General features: G+C 50.3%; 2 protein-coding genes across 3 annotated transcripts in view; one reads left to right on the forward strand and one right to left on the reverse strand.

Moving 5' to 3' along the window:
• The window catches only part of LOC143958272 (NACHT, LRR and PYD domains-containing protein 3-like), a 535,368-nt gene that overhangs the window by 32,323 nt on the left and 483,790 nt on the right, over positions 1-19,255 (reverse strand). The gene's annotated exons all lie outside the window — the stretch shown is intronic.
• Positions 1-19,255, forward strand: part of LOC143958206 (NACHT, LRR and PYD domains-containing protein 3-like) — a 177,532-nt gene that overhangs the window by 9,211 nt on the left and 149,066 nt on the right. The window lies entirely within an intron of this gene.

A 19,255-nucleotide genomic window follows, 5' to 3' on the forward strand; every position in this document is an offset into this window, starting at 1 on the left:
CTTGGAAACAAACCGGCGTTATGTTATGACGCCTGTTCCTCCCTCCCCTTTCTGTACCGATCGGTACAGCGGAGGGGAAAGAGATCGGTGTCAGCAGCGATGTGGGCTGCATCTGCAGTGCCCACATCGCTGCTCACCGAATTTAACCCCTCAATTCCCTGCCAATACTCTGCAATACCAGTGCATACTCTGCAGTACCCTGCCATTACTCTGCAGTACCCCGCCATTACTCTGCAGTACCCCGCCATTACTCTGCAGTGCAGTACCCCGCCATTACTCTGCAGTGCAGTACCCTGCCATTACTCTGCAGTACCCCGCCATTACTCTGCAGTACCCCGCCATTACTCTGCAGTGCAGTACCCCGCCATTACTCTGCAGTGCAGTACCCTGCCATTACTCTGCAGTACCCCGCCATTACTCTGCAGTACCCCGCCATTACTCTGCAGTGCAGTACCCCGCCATTACTCTGCAGTGCAGTACCCCGCCATTACTCTGCAGTGCAGTACCCTGCCATTACTCTGCAGTACCCCGCCATTACTCTGCAGTGCAGTACCCTGCCATTACTCTGCAGTACCCTGCCATTACTCTGCAGTACCCCGCCATTACTCTGCAGTACCCCGCCATTACTCTGCAGTACCCCCATTACTCTGCAGTAACCCCCATTACTCTGCAGTACCCCCCAATACTCTGCAGTACCCGCCATTACTCTGCAGTACCCCCAATACTCTGCAGTACCCTGCTATTACTCTGTAGTACCCCGCCAATACCCGGCCAATACTCTGTAATACCCTGCCATAAATTGCCATACCCAGCCATACTCAGAGATACCCAGCCATACTCGGTGATACCCTGAAATACCCAGCCATAGACGCCCCCCACCCCTCACCACCCTCCGGTGCTTCTACCAACTCGCCAGTACAATCAAAGCCAGAATCTTTTTTTTATTTTTTATTTCAGGCTTCCCAGCCTAGAGGTGAGATGTGGGGTCATATTGACCCCCCAGATTTCACTGTAAAGAGGACCTGTCACCCCATATTCCTATTACAAGGGATGTTTACATTTCTTGTAATAGGAATAAAAGTGATCAAAAATATATTTTTGGGAAAAAAATGTCAAACTAAAATAAATAAAGTAAAATGAACAATAAAAAAATAAAATAAAAATTAAAGCGCCCATGTCCCCATGTGCTCGCATGTGCCACACATGTGAGGTATCCCCCCGAGAATGTTAGAGCGAGAGCAATAATTCTAGTCCTAGACCTCCTCTGCAACTCAAAACATGTAACCAGTAAAAAAAAAATTAAAGCATCGCCTATGGGGATTTTTTAAGTAGCAACGTTTGGCGCCATTCCACGGGCATGTGCAATTTTGAAGAGTGACATGTTTGATATCTATTTACTCAGCATAACTTCATCTTTCACTTTATGCAAACATTGGGCTAACAAGTGGTTAATAATAGAGCTTGCAGTCAGTAGTGTTAGGAGATAGTGCGTGCTGTCTGCGTGCTCTGTACCCAGTACATACCGCTATAATATAGGGCAGGCCCCTACTTTCAAACATCCAACTTACAAACATCTCCTACTTGCAAACGCAAGGAGACAGCAGCAAGTGAGATGAAAAAAGATGGACGACAAAACAAATTATACAGGGGTGATAACCCTTCCCTATGTTTTCCAAAAAGCTTAAAGATAGTTTTTTTGACTGGAGCTACACTTTAAAAATGTACCGGTTGAAAATGACAAACAGATTCAACTTAACACAACAAACCTACACAGTCCCTGTCTTGTTTGCACCGCCTGTATACTGCTGTTCTGAGTATATAGGGCCTGGGGGCCACACGCATTTCCTTTTTTTTAATATGGGTACGGGGTTCCCCTTAATATGCGTACAAGACCCAAATAGGCTGGTAATGGGCAGGGAGGGCTACCCATGCCATTTTTCTGAATGATTTTCAACCATATTGCAGGAACCAGATATAACATTAAAACCACAAGCAGTTTTATATGGTGTTATTTCCGTTTAATGTCATTTTGTGCAGGGACTGTTCTAAACACGGGAAACACGTGGCACTTCACAGGCATACTATAGACACCCCCCAGGCACCATATTTAAAGGAATATTTCACTTTTTTTTTTTTCACTTTAATCGTCATTAAAATCAGTGCTCCCGCCAAAACGGTAGTTTTTAAAACTTTTTTTTGCAGTGACCCATGTCCCCTGAGGCAGGAGGCAGGTCGCCAAACCCTTTTTAGGACAGTATCTTGCATATTAGCCGTTAAAATTAGCACTTTCCAATTCGAACGTTCGAGTCCCATAGACTTCAATGGGGTTCTAACGTTCGTACCGAACGCGGGGGTCGTTCGCAAGTTCTGGTGCGAACCGAACCGGGGGGTGTTCGGCTCATCCCTAGTGGTGAACACAAAAATGCAAAGTGTTAAATGCAGTACAACACAATCACTAGGGAGCTCCCCCTACTTTAATAAGATGCAAGGCCTTGCAATAAAAGATGCAGTCTTTGATCTTCTTTCTTCTGCTAGCTATAGATGTTGTAACAATTGTAATCCAACAGTGGAACAACAAAGGGTTAATGGGAGGTGAATATTAGAACTGTTCCTGTAGTGTGGTACACCTGCAACTGCCTCTGGTGTAATTAGCTTTGGATAACACTGTGCTAATAGTAAGGTGAAGGGTAGGCTTGAGGCCTGCTTAAACTCAGACTCTTTAATAAATTCTCTTCCGTGGCACTACAGGTCCCAGCAACACTGTGTTAAAGTCTGGGTGTTTAAAAAGTGTGTTAGAAAACTATGGGTGACAAACTGGGTCCAAACAGATGGATGCCTCCACTCCACAAGAACACACACGCACGCACGCACGCACACGCACACACATACACCTCCTTGCAGGCAGGCCGTGTGTCTAGAAAGAAAATGGTGGTCGAACGGGCTCTTTTATAGCCTACCCAGCATCCAGTTCAGTAGAGGGGTGATCATGGGTAGGTCACCTGGCATTCTGGGTAGGTAGGTCACAGTAAAATGTAAACAGAACAGTCACTTCCTGTCATCTTTCTAGTGCTATAGAAGAAGGAAAATAATTGAAGTCCATTTCCTGTTTTGGCCACTAGATGGTGCCAAATGCTAAGTTATAACACTGCTCATAGACTTACATTGCATTATGTTAGTAGGCAAAAACACCAGTGCTACACTTACATTTCTTGTTGCATTCTTTGTTAAGAACTAAGGGGCCAAGCCCAATCCCTGAAAAACAACCCTTCACCATCAGTGGCAGCCTGTCCATTAGGGGCGCATGGGCGCTGCCCCCCTATCCATGTGTCTACATGCAGGGCACCAAATGCATGGATTCCAATGGGGTTGGAAAGGCTCTAATAGACTTAAAAAAAGGGTGAGCTTCAAAAAAGGGTGGTCTCGGGGTGCAGAGCACTGCGCTCCAAGCCCACCCGGTTGTTTTACAATAGCAAATTAATATTCACTATTCTCACACTGGTCTTCCTCCCAGTCAATCAGGAAGTGGGTCCTGAAACCCGTCACCCAATTGGCTTAAAGGACAGGTGATCCTTTTGGATGCCTAGGAGGAGGAGGGAAAGAGATGGTAAGTGTGGGGCTAGATGACCTGCCGCAAGACTCCTGGGGGGAGGGTGACCTAACCGATTGGGAGCAGTGGGGGTGGGGGAGCCACCGAATGAACCAGAGGGGGTGGTTGTTTGCCCGCCCAAAAAAAAAAAAACACCAGCCCCCACTGCACACCATAATCCCCCCTCCACAAAATGATGTTGACCAGTGCACAAAGCAAGGTCCATAAAGACAAGGATGAACACGTTTGGGGTATATGAACCTGACTGGCTTGCACAGAGTCCTGAACTCAACCTGATAGAACACTTTTGGGATGAATTAGAGTGGAGACTGAGAGCCAGGCCTTCTCATCCATCATCAGTGCCTGACCTCTCAAATGTGCTTCTGGAAGAATAATCAAACCTTCCCATAAACACATCTCCTAAACCTTGTGGATGGCCTTCCCAGAAGAGGTATAGCTGTTATAGCTGCAAAGGGCGGAGCCAACTCAATATTGAACCCTCCGGACTAAGACCGGGATGTCATTAAAGTTCATGTAAAGGCAGGTGTCCCAATACTTTTGGTAAGATAGTGTTTCTCAGTGCTGCTGACTGATTGAAAATGATAATATTCCGCCCTGACCGATCGATTCAGTTTAAACTAAGCCTATCGTAATTGATCAGATGAGACATTAAGGCTATTCAATTGTTTGTGGATTGGATTGTTTTGATGGAATCACACAAAATGCAGCAATCTGTACTATTTATAAACGCACATAAAGGCAACACAATGGTATAAATGAGGTTTATTGAAATACATAAACTTTTTTTTTTTGCATATGCATTTGTACTGCGTTAAAAAAAACAAAAACATTTGAGTGCATCTGAGTTTTGTAAACATGTCCTGAAGGAGCCCAGAGGGTGAGTTTAACCACCTCCCGCCCGCCCTATAGCCGAATGACGGCCTTAGAGCAGGCGGGTTCCTTCGTCTGGTCGTCCCTGGACGGCCTTGTGTTTACTTCTGCAATGCGCGCCGCCGGGGGCGCGCATCGCGGAAGTTTTGTATTCGCCGTGTCTCCCGGAGACAGGCAAATACAGATCGCCGTGAACGGCCAATCAAAGTGGCCATTCACAGCGCGATTGCAGCTGCCAATGGGAGATGATCTCATATGTAAACATATGAGATCATCTCCCATTGCCGTGTCTCTCCCTCCTCACACAGAGACAGCGTGTAAGGAGGGAGAGCGATCTGTAAGTCAGCCCCAGTGCCATCTGTCAGCCCCAGTGCCATCTGTCAGCCCCAGTGCCATCTGTCAGTAGTGCCAGTGCCGCCAGTGCCACCTGCCAGTGCCAGCGCCAGTGCCACCTGCCAGCGCCAGTGCCTGCCGTCAGCCCCAGTGCCGTCAGCCCTAGTGCCGCCAGTGTCGTCAGCCCCAGTGCCGCCAGTGTCACCTGCCAGTGCCACCTGCCAGCACCAGTGCCACCTGCCAGCGCCATCCGTCAGCCCCAGTGCCGTCAGCCCCAGTGCCATCAGTGCCGCCAGTGCCAGTGCCACCTGCCAGCGCCAGTGCCACCTGCCAGCGCCAGTGCCATCCGTCAGCCCCAGTGCCGTCAGCCCCAGTGCCGCCAGTGCCACCTGCCAGTGCCACCTGCCACCACCAGTGCCGCCAGTGCCAGTGCCGCCAGTGCCACCTGCCAGTGCCACCTGCCAGTGCCACCTGCCAGCACCAGTGCCACCTGCCAGCGCCAGTGCCATCCGTCAGCCCCAGTGCCGTCAGCCCCAGTGCCGCCAGCCCCAGTGCCACCTGCTAGTGCCATGTGCCACCTGCCAGTGCCACCTGCCAGCGCCAGTGCCACCTGCCAGTGCCATCCATCAGCCTCAGTGCCGTCAGCCCCAGTGCCGCCAGTGCCACCTGCCAGCGCCAGTGCCACCTGCCAGAGCCAGTGCCACCTGCCAGTGCCACCTGCCAGAGCCAGTGCCACCTGCCAGAGCCAGTGCCATCTGCCAGCCGCAGTGCCATCTGCCAGCCCCATCTGCCAGTGCCATCTGCCAGTGCCATCTGCCAGCGCCATCTGCCAGTGCCATCTGCCAGTGCCATCTGCCAGCCCCATCTGTCAGCCCCATCTGTCAGCCCCATCTGCCTCCAGTGTCATCTGCCTCCAGTGCCATCTGTCAGTGCCACGTGTCGTCAGTGCCACGTGTTGTCAGTGCCACGTGGGGTCACTTTGTGGGCATTTCCATTGTCCTGGTGCTCCAGGACCTTCAAAACTGTAATAGGTGGTTGAGAAATAAGATGTGTAATTTATGCTCCTAGAACGCCTGATGGTGCCATTTCAATATTGGGCCTCTGTATGTGGTCAGGCTGTGTAAAAGTCTGACACATTTGGTATCGTTATACTCAGGAGGAGTAGTAGAACGTATTTTGGGGTGTCATTTTTGCTATGTACATGCTATGTGTTGGAAATATATTATAAATGGACAACTTTGCGTAAAAAAAATGCGTTTTCATTTTTTTTCCACATTTTCCCAAAACTTCTGGAGAAAAAATGAACCATTCAAACGACTCATTATGCCTCATAGATTATACGTTGGGGTGTTAGCTTTCCAAAATGGGGTCACTTTGTGGGCATTTCCATTGTCCTGGTGCTCCAGGGCCTTCAAAACTGTAATAGGTGGTTGAGAAATGAAATGTGTAATTTATGCTCCTAGAACGCCTGATGGTGCTATTTCAATATTGGGCCTCTGTATGTGGCCAGGCTGTGTAAAAGTCTCACACATTTGGTATCGTAATACTCAGAAGGAGTAGCAGAACGTATTTTGGGGTGTCATTTGTGGTATACACATGGCATGTGAGAGAAATAACCTATTACATTGAAAATTTTGTGAGAAAAAAAAATATCTTCATTTTGCAAAGAATTGTGGGAAAAAGATGACAACATCAAAAAGCTCACCATGCATCTTAGTAAATACCTTGGAATGTCTACTTTCAAAAAAGGGGTCATTTGGGGGGTATTTGTACTTTCCTGACTTGTTCGGGTCACAAGAAGCGAGATAGGCCACCAGTACATCAGATGTGATCAATTTTGTGCGATTCGCACCACAGCTTGTAGACTCTCTAACTTTCACAAAGACCAAATAATATCCACTAATTTGGGTTATTTTTACCAAAGATATGTAGCAGTATAAATTGTGGCCAAAATTTATGAAGAAAAATTATAATTTGCAAAATTTTATCACAGAAACAAAGAAATATGCGTTTTTTTTTCAAAATTTTTGGTCTTTTTTCATTTATAGCGCAAAAAATAAAAACCTCAGAGGTGATCAAATACCACCAAAAAGAAAGCTCTATTTGTGGGAAAAAAGGACACAAAATTCATTTGGGTACAGTGTTGCATGACTGAGTAATTGTCATTCAAAGTGTGAGAGCACCAAAAGCTGAAAATTGGTCTGGTCAGGAAGGGTGTTTAAGTGCCCAGTAAGCAAGTGGTTAAAGTGGTTGCACACCCTGTATACCCTGCATACCCTGCACACCCTGTATACCCTGCATACCCTGCATACCTTGCACACCCTGCACACCCTGTATACCCTGCACACCCTGTATACCCTGCACACCCTGCACACCCTGTATACCCTGCACACCCTGTATACCCTGTATACCCTGCACACCCTGTATACCCTGCACATCCTGTATACACTGCACACCCTGTATACCCTGCACACCCTGTATACCCTGCACACCCTGCACACCCTGCATACCCTGCATACCCTGCATACCATGTATACCCTGCACACCCTGTATACCCTGTATACCCTGCATACCCTGCACACCCTGTATACCCTATATACCCTGCATACCCTGTACACCCTGCACACCCTGTATACCCTGCACACCCTTCATACCCTGCACACCCTGCACACCCTGCATACCCTGCATACCCTGTATACCCCGTATACCCTGTACACCCTGTATTCCCTGCACACCCTGCATACCCTGCATACCCTGCACACCCTGTATACCCTGTATACCCTGCACACCCTGCATACCCTGCACACCCTGTATACCCTGCATACTCTGCACACCCTGTATACCCTGCATACTCTGCACACCCTGTATACCCTGCACACCCTGCACACCCTGTATACCCTGCACACCCTGCACACCCTGTACACCCTGCATACTCTGCACACCCTGTACACCTTGCAAACCCTGTACACCTTGCAAACCCTGTACACCTTGCAAACCCTGTACACCTTGCACACCCTGTACACCCTGCACACCCTGCCCACCCTGTACAACCACTTTTACCTACAGGTAAGCCTATATTAAGGCCTATACGTACCTGTAGGTGCTGGAAATATCTCCTAAACCTCCACCATGGGAGATATGTATAATAAAGCTGTGCACTGATGTCTACAGCGCATGCACACTTTAGAAAGAGTAGATCGTGTCATTTCTAAAGGGGTCATGCCGTGACTGACGGCTCCCACGTGCATGCACGTCAGTGACTCTACACCACTTCGGCCCCCGGAAGGAAGAGGGGTGAGAATGGTTGCTCGCTGCTTGTGGGGACAACGGTGACATCTCAGGCTTTGGTTTCAGGTAAGTGACACATAATGGGTTACTATGTGATGCGATGTGATGCATAGTAGCCCATTATGCTTCACTTTTGCAGAGAAATGAAGACAAAGTAAAACACATCAGGGCTTACTTCCTCTTTAACCTCCAGCTGTGTACACGGCCCTCTCAGAGACCACAGATCAGGAAACATGCGATTTCCTGCTATGGGTGTGGGAGATATACAAGAGACTGTTATAAAGAAGTAAAACATTGCGAGATTCGTCTGAGCGTCTCACAGAGGTAAACATTTGTTGTATCTTTCTGACTTTTTGATTCTGAGATGAACGAGGGATGGAGGGAGAAAGAAAGAAATAGGGAGGGAAGGAGAGAGAAGGAAGGAAAGACAGAGGGATGGAGGGACAGCAGACCCAGATCCTACACCACAATACAGATATGTGTATTCCAGAAAGTTTATCAATCAGCAGATAACGATGCTCCAAACACCTGGTGTTGGCGCTCCAATCATCCCGGCACCATGGTTGTTATGGTGTCAGGATGGTTGAAGAGCATTATTTTTATTATTACATTGTAATATAAAATGAAATAGTTCAACTCACCATAATGCAGAATCAGTGAGAGCCCTTAGGGCATCACTTGTCACATCACCTGTCACCAGATGCCATCAGGTGCCCCCAGTAGAGTCCCTCCTTACATCAGGTGCCCCAAACAGAGTCCATCCTTACATCAGGGGCCCCCAGTAGAGTCCCTCCTTACATCAGGTGCCCCAAGCAGAGTCCCTCCTTACATCAGGTGTCCCCAGTAAAGTCCCTCCTTAAACCATTGCCTGGGATGCAAATGTGTGCTAAAAGTTTGTGTTTCCTGGAGGGCTCTGTGCATGGAGGGAATGGAGGTGACTTGGGGGTCCCAGAACTCTGACGTCACCCCTCTTCACCTGGGTGTGGGCCGCACCCTCAGTAGCGATGCCATTGGTGATCTGTTCTCCGTGCCAGGATGCGTGAGAATGCGGTGTATACACCGCTCCTCCACCGCTCCAAAGATGCTGCTTGCAGGAGTTTTTTTTAATGTCCCGCCAGCGCATCTCCTCGGTGTTAAAGCCCTCAGGCCATTTTTCAGGCACTTTACAGGCACTATTTTTAGTCCAAAAGTGCCTGAAAAACACCTTAGGCCGCGTACACACGCGCGGACTGTTTGCCCAACCTTGTTCGTCAAACAGTTTGGGCAAACAGTCCGCTCAAAATTTGCATGAGCGGACTTGCCCACACACGAGCGGACTGTTTGACGAACAAGGTTGGGCAAACAGTTCGCTCAACTTTTGAAATGAACGGACTCGCCCACGTAAGGAGGAGGCAAATCCGCCCATTTGGAGCGCGTGTACAGGTAGGCGGGGCCCGCGAAGGAGACGTCGCGGGCTCCGCCGCCTGGAATGGGCTTAAAGGGGAATCCCAACGCCGAAAAAAATCGGCGTGGGGGTTCCCCCAAAGTCCACACCAGACCCTTGTCCGAGCACGCTACCCGGCCGGCCAGGAAAGGGGGGCGAGCGAGCGCGCCCCCCCTCCTGAGCCGTACCAGGCCGCGTGCCCTCAACATGGGGGGTGCCTTGGGGAAGGGGGGGCCGCGCGGCCCCCCCACCCCAAAGCACCTTGTCCCCATGTTGATGAGGACAAGGGCCTCTTCCCGACAACCCTGGCCGTTGGTTGTCGGGGTCTGCGGGCGGGGGGCTTATCGGAATCCGGGAGCCCCCTTTAAGAAGGGGGCCCCCGGATACCGGCCCCCCACCCTATGTGAATGAGTATGGGGTACAATGTACCCCTACCCATTCACCTGTGAAATAAAGTACCAAAAAAAACACAACACAGAGAAAAAATATTTTATTGCACAGCTCCGGGGGTCTTCCGTCTTCGGGGGTCTTCTCGCCGGACTCCTCCGCTATGTGTGTGTAGCTCTTTTGCTAGCGGAGGAGTCCGGCTTTCTTCCTCCCCGCCGCCGGCCTCTTCTCCCGACTTCGGGGGTCTTGTCCCCTTCTTCGGTTCTTCTGCCGGGCCACCGCGCCTGGTCCGGTGGCCCGGTCTTCTGTCGCCGTCTTCCGTTCTTCTGTCGCCGCCTTCGGTTCTTCTGCCGGGCCACCGCGCCTTCTTGTAGCTCTTTTTGAGGCGGTGGCCCGGTCTTCTGTCGCCGATGTCGCCGCCGACTTCCGTTCTTGTTGTTCTTCTTCTTCTTCTTGTTCTTCTTGTTCTTCTCCAGGAGATGTTGACACGTCGCTCTCTCCGGCCGGAATGCCAGAGCCGCCCTGCGCTGCCACTTATATAGTGACAATGGGGCGGTGTCACATGGTATATGTCACATGGGTTGGTCACATGGGTTGATGTCACATGGGGACTATGACATCGTAAGGGGGCGGGGTCACCATGTGACCAACCCATGTGACATATACCATGTGACCCCGCCCCATTGTCACTATATAAGTGACCGCACAGCGAGGCTCTGGCATTTCGGCCGGAGGGAGCGACGTGTCAACATCTCCTGGAGAAGAACAAGAAGAACAAGAAGAAGAACACGAGCGGAAGTCGGCGGCGACAGCGGCGACAGAAGACCGGGCCACCGCCTCAAAAAGAGCTACAAGAAGGCGCGGTGGCCCGGCAGAAGAACCGAAGGCGGCGACAGAAGAACGGAAGACGGCGACAGAAGACCGGGCCACCGGACCAGGCGCGGTGGCCCGGCAGAAGAACCGAAGAAGGGGACAAGACCCCCGAAGTCGGGAGAAGAGGCCGGCGGCGGGGAGGAAGAAAGCCGGACTCCTCCGCTAGCAAAAGAGCTACACACACATAGCGGAGGAGTCCGGCGAGAAGACCCCCGAAGACGGAAGACCCCCGGAGCTGTGCAATAAAATATTTTTTCTCTGTGTTGTGTTTTTTTTGGTACTTTATTTCACAGGTGAATGGGTAGGGGTACATTGTACCCCATACTCATTCACATAGGGTGGGGGGCCGGTATCCGGGGGCCCCCTTCTTAAAGGGGGCTCCCGGATTCCGATAAGCCCCCCGCCCGCAGACCCCGACAACCAACGGCCAGGGTTGTCGGGAAGAGGCCCTTGTCCTCATCAACATGGGGACAAGGTGCTTTGGGGTGGGGGGGCCGCGCGGCCCCCCCTTCCCCAAGGCACCCCCCATGTTGAGGGCACGCGGCCTGGTACGGCTCAGGAGGGGGGGCGCGCTCGCTCGCCCCCCTTTCCTGGCCGGCCGCGTAGCGTGCTCGGACAAGGGTCTGGTGTGGACTTTGGGGGAACCCCCACGCCGATTTTTTTCGGCGTTGGGGTTCCCCTTTAAGCCCATTCCAGGCGGCGGAGCCCGCGGCGTCTCCTTCGCGGGTCCCGCCTACCTGTACACGCGCTCGAAATGGGCGGACTTTCCGAGCGGGAACAGTCTGCTCATTTCGAAAGTACAGCGGACAGGCCCACACACGGGCGGACTGTTCGCTCAAACACAGTTTCAGCGGACAGTTTTTCGGAATTTCCGAAAGACTTTGTCCGTCCAACTGTCCGCTGAAACTGTCCGCTGAAAGCCCACACACGAGCGGACTGTCCGCCCAAACACTGTTCAGCGGACAAGGTTGGGCGAACAGTCCGCCCGTGTGTACGCGGCCTTAGTGTGAAAGGGGTCTACATGCCGGTTCACACTTTGGCTACTTTCACACTGGGGCGGGCACCGGCGGGCGCTGGCAGTAAAGCGGCGCTATATTTAGTGTTGCTTTACTGTCGTTTTTGCAGCAGAAAAAAAGGGTTAAACTTGCAGCGGCACTTTGCTGGCGGATTTGCAGCGCTGCCCCATTGATTTCTATGGGAAGGGGCGCTTTAGGAGCGGTGAATACACGGCTCCTATAGTGCTGCAAAGATGCAGCTTGCAGGACTTTTTTGACCGTCCTGCAAGCGCACCGCTCCAGTGTGAAAGCCCTCGGGAGTGAATTGAGTGGCTCTTTCAGGGCGCTTTACAGGGGCTAATTTTAACACTATATCGCCTGCAAAGTGCCTCAGTGTGAAAGTAGCCTTTTACACTGTGATTTCCCAACAAATTCTGTGCAGTCAGATTCTGCGCCACATCCAAATCACACCCTGTTCATGTGAACCACTGCAGGAGGGCATGTTAAGTTAAAGATAACCTGAAATGAACGCAGTGTGATTTCCAGAATTGGATCACATGGGTGTGAACACTCATACAATCTGAATCTGATGCAGCCAAAAAAAAGGGTCCTGCACCACTTTGGAACAGATGTGGTGCGATTTGAGCCATACAGAATGAACGCCTCAAATTGCGGAAGAATCGCATGTGAGTTCAACAGAAATGTGGTGCAATTCCTGTTCAAACCTCGCATGCAGTTCCTGCACCACATAGTGTGAACCAAGTCTGGTTCACACTGGAGCGATGCCAGAACCCTGCGAATCCAGTGCGGGTTCCCGCATCGCATACAACTCGCAGACAGTTCACACTGCACTATGCAAACTGCTGAGAGTGTCACCCCAAATCAGTTTGCATATCACAGTGCAACCTGTCAATTCAGACAGGAATCTGATCGCATGGGTGTGAACACCCAAGCCATCCAATTCGGGTTCAGAACCAAAAAAAAAAAAGGGCCCTGTGCCAGTTTGCTCCGAATGTGATGCAAATTCAGACATACAATCTGTATGGCTGAGTTTGCATCGCACAGAGATCTCATGTGATTTGCACTGCGTTGCGAATCACATGGGATGTCGGACAGCACAGCAGTGTGAACCGGCCCGAATTGTAAAAAACTGCGGCACATGGATTGCTTTTCAGAGGTATTAGACAGGCGGTGAGGAGGAGATATATCGCCTCCTCACCACCTGTTTTAACCCCCTAAATGCTGCATCACCCTCACCACAAGTATGTGCTTGGACAAGGATATGGGAAAGTTGCAGCAAAGACTCATTTATTTGGTTGCATTTGGTGAGCGGTAGTGCCCGTCAAATGCAACTGGTGATAAAAGACCCCTTTCACACTAAGGCACTTTATAGGCGCTATAGCGCTAAAAATATCACCTGCATAGCGCCTGTAAAGAGCCTCTCCTGTCTCTCCAGTGTCATATCCCGATGGCTCTCACACTGGAGTTCTGCGCTGGCAGGACGCCAAAAAAAGTCCTGCAAGCCGCATCTTTGAGGCGCTTCAGGAGTGCAGCACCCCTGCCCATTGAAATCAATGGGCAGTGCCACTGAGGTGCCAGCAAATCCCCACTGCAACGGCGCTTTGAACCCTTTTTCAGACATTAACGGGGCTAAAAAGCACCCCACTAGCGGCCAAAAAGCGCAGCAAAAACTACCGTAAAGTGCCACTAAAAATAGCGGCGCTTTACCGCCGACTACCCCAATGCCCCAGTGTGAAAGCAGCCTTAGGCTCGGTTCACACAGGGGCGACACGACTATAGGAGGACTTTGTGAGGCAACTTGGAGACGACTTGAACACGACTTTTAGACACAACCTGGGGCGACTTACAAGTCGCCCCAGGCCAGGCGACTTTTGCCATGGCCAATCAGGGAATGAGCTCTGAAGGGGGAACTCCACGCCAAATTTCTGAAAAAAAATTGGCGTGGGTTCCCCCTCCGAGAGTATACCAGGCCCTTAGGTCTGGTATGGATTCCAAGGGGAACCCCCCTACCCCGAAAAAACGGCGTGGGGTCCCCCAGATCCACACCAGGCCCTTATCCGAGCACGCTACCCGGCCAGCCAGGAAAGGGGGTGGGGACGAGCGGACGGCCCCCCCTCCTGAGCCGTACCAGGCCGCGTGCCCTCAACATGGGGGGTGCCTTGGGGGAGGGGGGGCGTGCGGCCCCCCCACCCCAAAGCACCTTGTCCCCATGTTGATGAGGACAAGGGCCTCTTCCCGACAACCTTAGCCGTTGGTTGTCGGGGTCTGCGGGCGGGGGGCTTATCGGAATCCAGGAGCCCCCTTTAATAAGAACACACCACACAAGATAAAATAGTTTATTGCACAGCTCCGGGGGTCTTCCGTCTTCGGGGGTCTTCTCACCGGACTCCTCTGCTATCTTCTTGTAGCTCTTTTGCTAGCAGAGGAGTCCGGCTTTCTTCCTCGCCACCGGCCTCTTCTTCCGACTTCGGGGGTCTTGTCCCCCTCTTCGGTTCTTCTGCCGGGCCACCGCGCCTTCTTATAGCTCTTTTACAGGCGGTGGCCCGGTCTTCTGTCGCCGCCGCCTGTAGTTAGTTAACCCGTCTTGTGGCACAATGAAAAGTGCCGATCTGCATCCGCCCGGCGCCCCCATAGGATTACTATACTATGTGCTTTGAGTGACAGACTAGTTAGTATGTCCCTTCCGGATTTCCCTGTGTCAGACCAGTGCGCCGAGCGGAGGAGTGAACTCCCACAGTTGCCGCTATGAAACTCCAAACAACAACAACAAGGTAGATGCTGGAAATCCGCAGGAGAGGGCAGAGCTGAATGATTCCACTGACAGACAAACGAGGCACAGCAACACCAGTGGAGATATTAGAATCACTGAGGATCACACAAGGCCGGTCTCCTTATTTCTACAGGATGGATGGAGGGGGAGGAGTCACACGGGCTGTGTGTTTATCAAGTGATCCTCAGTGCTTCTATTATCTCCACTGGTGTTGCTGTGTCTCGGTTTGGCGGTGTCAGTGGCGGCTCTTGTTAAACACACAGCCCATCCTGTATATATAAGGAGAGGGACCCCTTGTGTGACTGACTACACCGAGATCAGACCACACCCAGTGTATGGAAGGAAGGAGGAGTCACAGCTGCCTGTCACTAGCCATGGATTCCTGCTCAGGACAGAGCCTCATTAACAGACATGTAAGTCCTCATCACTGATCTGTGTGTGTCCATCCATCCATCCCACTCACTCACTCACTGTCCATCCATCCGTCCATCCATCCATCCATCCAACTCACTCACTGTCCATCCATCCATCCCACTCACTCACTGTCCATCCATCCATCCATCCCATTCACTCACTGTCCATCCATCCAACTCACTCACTGTCCATCCATCCATCCATCCCACTCACTCACTGTCCATCCATCCATCCATCCATCCCACTCACTCACTGTCCATCCATCCATCCCATTCACTCACTGTCCATCCATCCATCCATCCAACTCACTGTCCATCCATCCATCCATCCATCCCACTCACTCACTGTCCATCCATCCATCCCATTCACTCACTGTCCATCCATCCATCCAACTCACTCACTGTCCATCCATCCATCCATCCAACTCACTCACTGTCCATCCATCCATCAAATTCCACACACGCACTGTCCATCCATCCATCCATCCATACCACTCACTCACTGTCCATCCATCCCATTCACTCACTGCCCATCCATCCATCCCACTCACTCACTCATTGTCCATCCATCCATCCAACTCACTCACCATCCATCCATCCCACTCACTCACTCATTGTCCATCCATCCATCCAACTCACTCACTATCCATCCATCCCACCCGCTCACTCACTATTCATCCATCTCACTCACTGACTGTCCATCCATCCCACTCACTCACTGTCCATCCATCCATCCATCCCACTCACTCACTCACTATCCATCCATCCCACTCACTCACTGTCCATCCATCCCACTCACTCACTGTCCATCCATCCATCCATCCCACTCACTCACTGTCCATCCATCTCACTCACTGTCCATCCATCCCACTCACTGTCCATCCATCCCATTCACAGGTCCATCCATCCCACTCACTCACTCACTGTCCATCCATCCCACTTACTCACTGTCCATCCATCCATGCATCCCACTCACTCACTGTCCATCCATCCATCCCACTCACTCACTGTCCATCCATCCATCCATCCCACTCACTCACTGTCCATCCATCCATCCATCCCACTCACTCACTCACTATCCATCCATCCCACTCACTCACTGTCCATCCATCCATCCATCCCACTCACTCACTGTCCATCCATCTCACTCACTGTCCATCCATCCCACTCACTGTCCATCCATCCCATTCACAGGTCCATCCATCCCACTCACTCACTCACTGTCCATCCATCCCACTTACTCACTGTCCATCCATCCATGCATCCCACTCACTCACTGTCCATCCATCCATCCCACTCACTCACTGTCCATCCATCCATCCATCCCACTCACTCACTGTCCATCCATCCCACTCACTCATTGTCCATCCATCCCACTCACTCACTGTCCATCCATCCATCCATCCCACTCACTCACTGTCCATCCATCCCACTCACTCATTGTCCATCCATCCCACTCACTGTCCATCCATCCATCCCACTCACTCACTGTCCGTCCATCCATCCATCCCACTCACTCACTGTCCATCCATCCCACTCACTGTCCATCCATCCCACTCACTGTCCATCCATCCCACTCAGTGTCCATCCATCCATCCCACTCAATGTCCATCCATCCATCCATCTCCTCCCTCCCAGTATCTATCCATCCATCCCTCCCTCCAGTATCTATTTATCTATCCATCCATTCCTCCCTCCAGTATCTATTTATCTATCCATCCATCCCTCCCACCCAGTGTATATCTATCCATCCATCCCTCCCACCCAGTGTGTATCCATCCATCCCTCCCTCCCACCCAGTATCTATCCATCCATCCCTCCCTCCCACCCAGTATCTATCTATCTATCTATCCATCCATCCTTCCATCCCCCCACCCAGTGTCTATCTATCCATCCATCCCACTCACTCACTGTCCATCCATCCCACTCACTCATTGTCCATCCATCCCACTCACTGTCCATCCATCCATCCATTCCATTCACTGTCCATCCATCCAACCCACTCACTCACTGTCTGTCCATCCATCCCACTCACTCATTGTCCATCCATCCATCCCACTCACTGTCCATCCATCTGACTCAGTGTCCATCCATCCATCCCGCTCAGTGTCCATCCATCCATCCATCTCCTCCCTCCCAGTATCTATCCATCCATCCCTCCCTCCAGTATCTATTTATCTATCCATCCATTCCTCCCTCCAGTATCTATGTATCTATCCATCCATCCCTCCCACCCAGTGTATATCCATCCATCCCTCCCTCCCACCCAGTATCTATCCATCCATCCCTCCCTCCCACCCAGTATCTATCTATCCATCCATCCATCCATCCATCCTTCCATCCCCCCACCCAGTGTCTATCTATCCATCCATCCATCCAACCTTCCATCCCCCCACCCAGTGTCTATCTATCCATGTGTCCATTTATCTAATTTCTCGGTCTATTTATCAAACTATCTGGATCATGGATCAATGCCTTCCCTTAGTAAAAGCTCCTCCCCCACAATGAGTAAGCAATAGCTAGACACACAGTTAACCCTTTGATCGCCCCTGATGTTAATTCATTCCCTGCCAGTGTCATTAGTACAGTGACAGTGCATATTTTTAGCACTGTATTCGTGTCACTGGTCTCCAAAAAGTGTCACCTTGTATGTGATTTGTCCACCACAATATCGCAGTCTCACTATAAGGCGCTAATTGCTGCCATTACTAGAAAGAAAAATCTCATAAATCTATCCCATAGTTTGTAGACGCTAAAACCTTTGTGCAAACCAATCAACATACGCTTATTGTGATTTTTTAACCAAAAATATGTAGCACAATACATATTGGCCTAAGTTTACATTTCTTCATTCAATGTGTTTTATAGAAGAAAGTAAAAAAATATAGTTTTTTTTTAAATAATGGTCGCTCTTTTTTGTTTATAGCGATAAAAAAATCTCAATTCAAATCTATCAACTATTTATACTTTCATTCTTGAGATTAGGTGTGTAAATTGGGGACGTGCATTAGTTTGCCCGGGGCCCATGATGCTATTAAGATGGCCCTGCTGTGGATGTCTGGGGTGTGGGCTAATATACCCCCGGTGAGGCTGACTGAGATCAATTGCACTCTGCACCCCCTCAGCGTGATGACACGTGGTGCAAGCCTGCCCCAAGGAGCGAGCTTATGTCCCGCACCACCGACACGCATGTAGCCCGCCCGTCTATACCTCACAGTGAGGCACAAACAGGAAGGAACCTGTCACCAGGCAGGCTCCAAAGAGCAGGGATGTCCCAAGTGCGGCCCTCATACAGGAATGTGGCTCGGAGCAGTGATTGACAAGAAGGTGGGGGGGCACTATGTGCGCCTCATTACTATTCTCTTTGGAGTGCCCAAAGGTGTCCCAGGTCTGTTACAATCCTATAGTGTATGCTAAAACAAAAATAATTACTGTGCACCGCTAAAGTGTTTGGATTTGGCTTGAAGAAAAAGTGACAACCTTAATCCCTACAAGAGGGCGGTGTCCGTGTGTCACTCGTGCCCCCTTTATGGGATTCACAGTGGTAAACGGGTCTTTCCGCGGATATCTCACTCTCCTTAGTGTAATTGGTCAAGCAGGTATCATGTAGGGATAATAAATTGCCTCTATAGCATTATTCTGTTTAATAAATAGAAGGTAAGTATTGAAAAGCAGGAAGTCCGGCGCTCGCTGCGCTCCACGGACCCAAACCGGATGTGACATAGTGACGCTCTAGCTCCGTCACATCTGGTTTGGGTCCGTGGATCACAGAGAGCGCCGGACTTCCTGCTTTTCAATGCTTGTTGTCTATTATTCATGAATTCTAAAGGCTGTTTACTTTAGATCAGGCATGTCCAAAGTCCGGCCCGTGGGCCAATTGCAGCCCACATTCTGGTTTGATGTGGCCCCCACTTGCAATTTTCATATATATTCTTCTGTGGACCCCAAAATCGGGCGTGTAATGTTTTTTGTTTTTTTTGTAATTATATGTATGTATCTATATATATATATATATATATATATATATATATATATATATATATATATATATATATATATATATATATATATATATATATATATATAAAATCATAGTTGCCAACATTGTAAAAAAAAATTCTGGGACACTTTTTTAGCTGTAGGCGGAGTTGCATTATAATTAGGAGGCAGGGCATGCATTTATAGGTGTGGCATAGAAAAAGGGGAAAATGCCGTGCTGTGGCTTAACGGGCGTGGCTCAAAGGGGTGTGGTTAGAGTCTGAGATGAATGCGGGA

This window comes from Lithobates pipiens, unplaced genomic scaffold (assembly GCF_037356315.1).
Source record: "Lithobates pipiens isolate NorthernLeopardFrog02 unplaced genomic scaffold, aLitPip1_a1.2 Scaffold_102, whole genome shotgun sequence".
Classification (NCBI taxonomy): domain Eukaryota; kingdom Metazoa; phylum Chordata; class Amphibia; order Anura; family Ranidae; genus Lithobates; species Lithobates pipiens.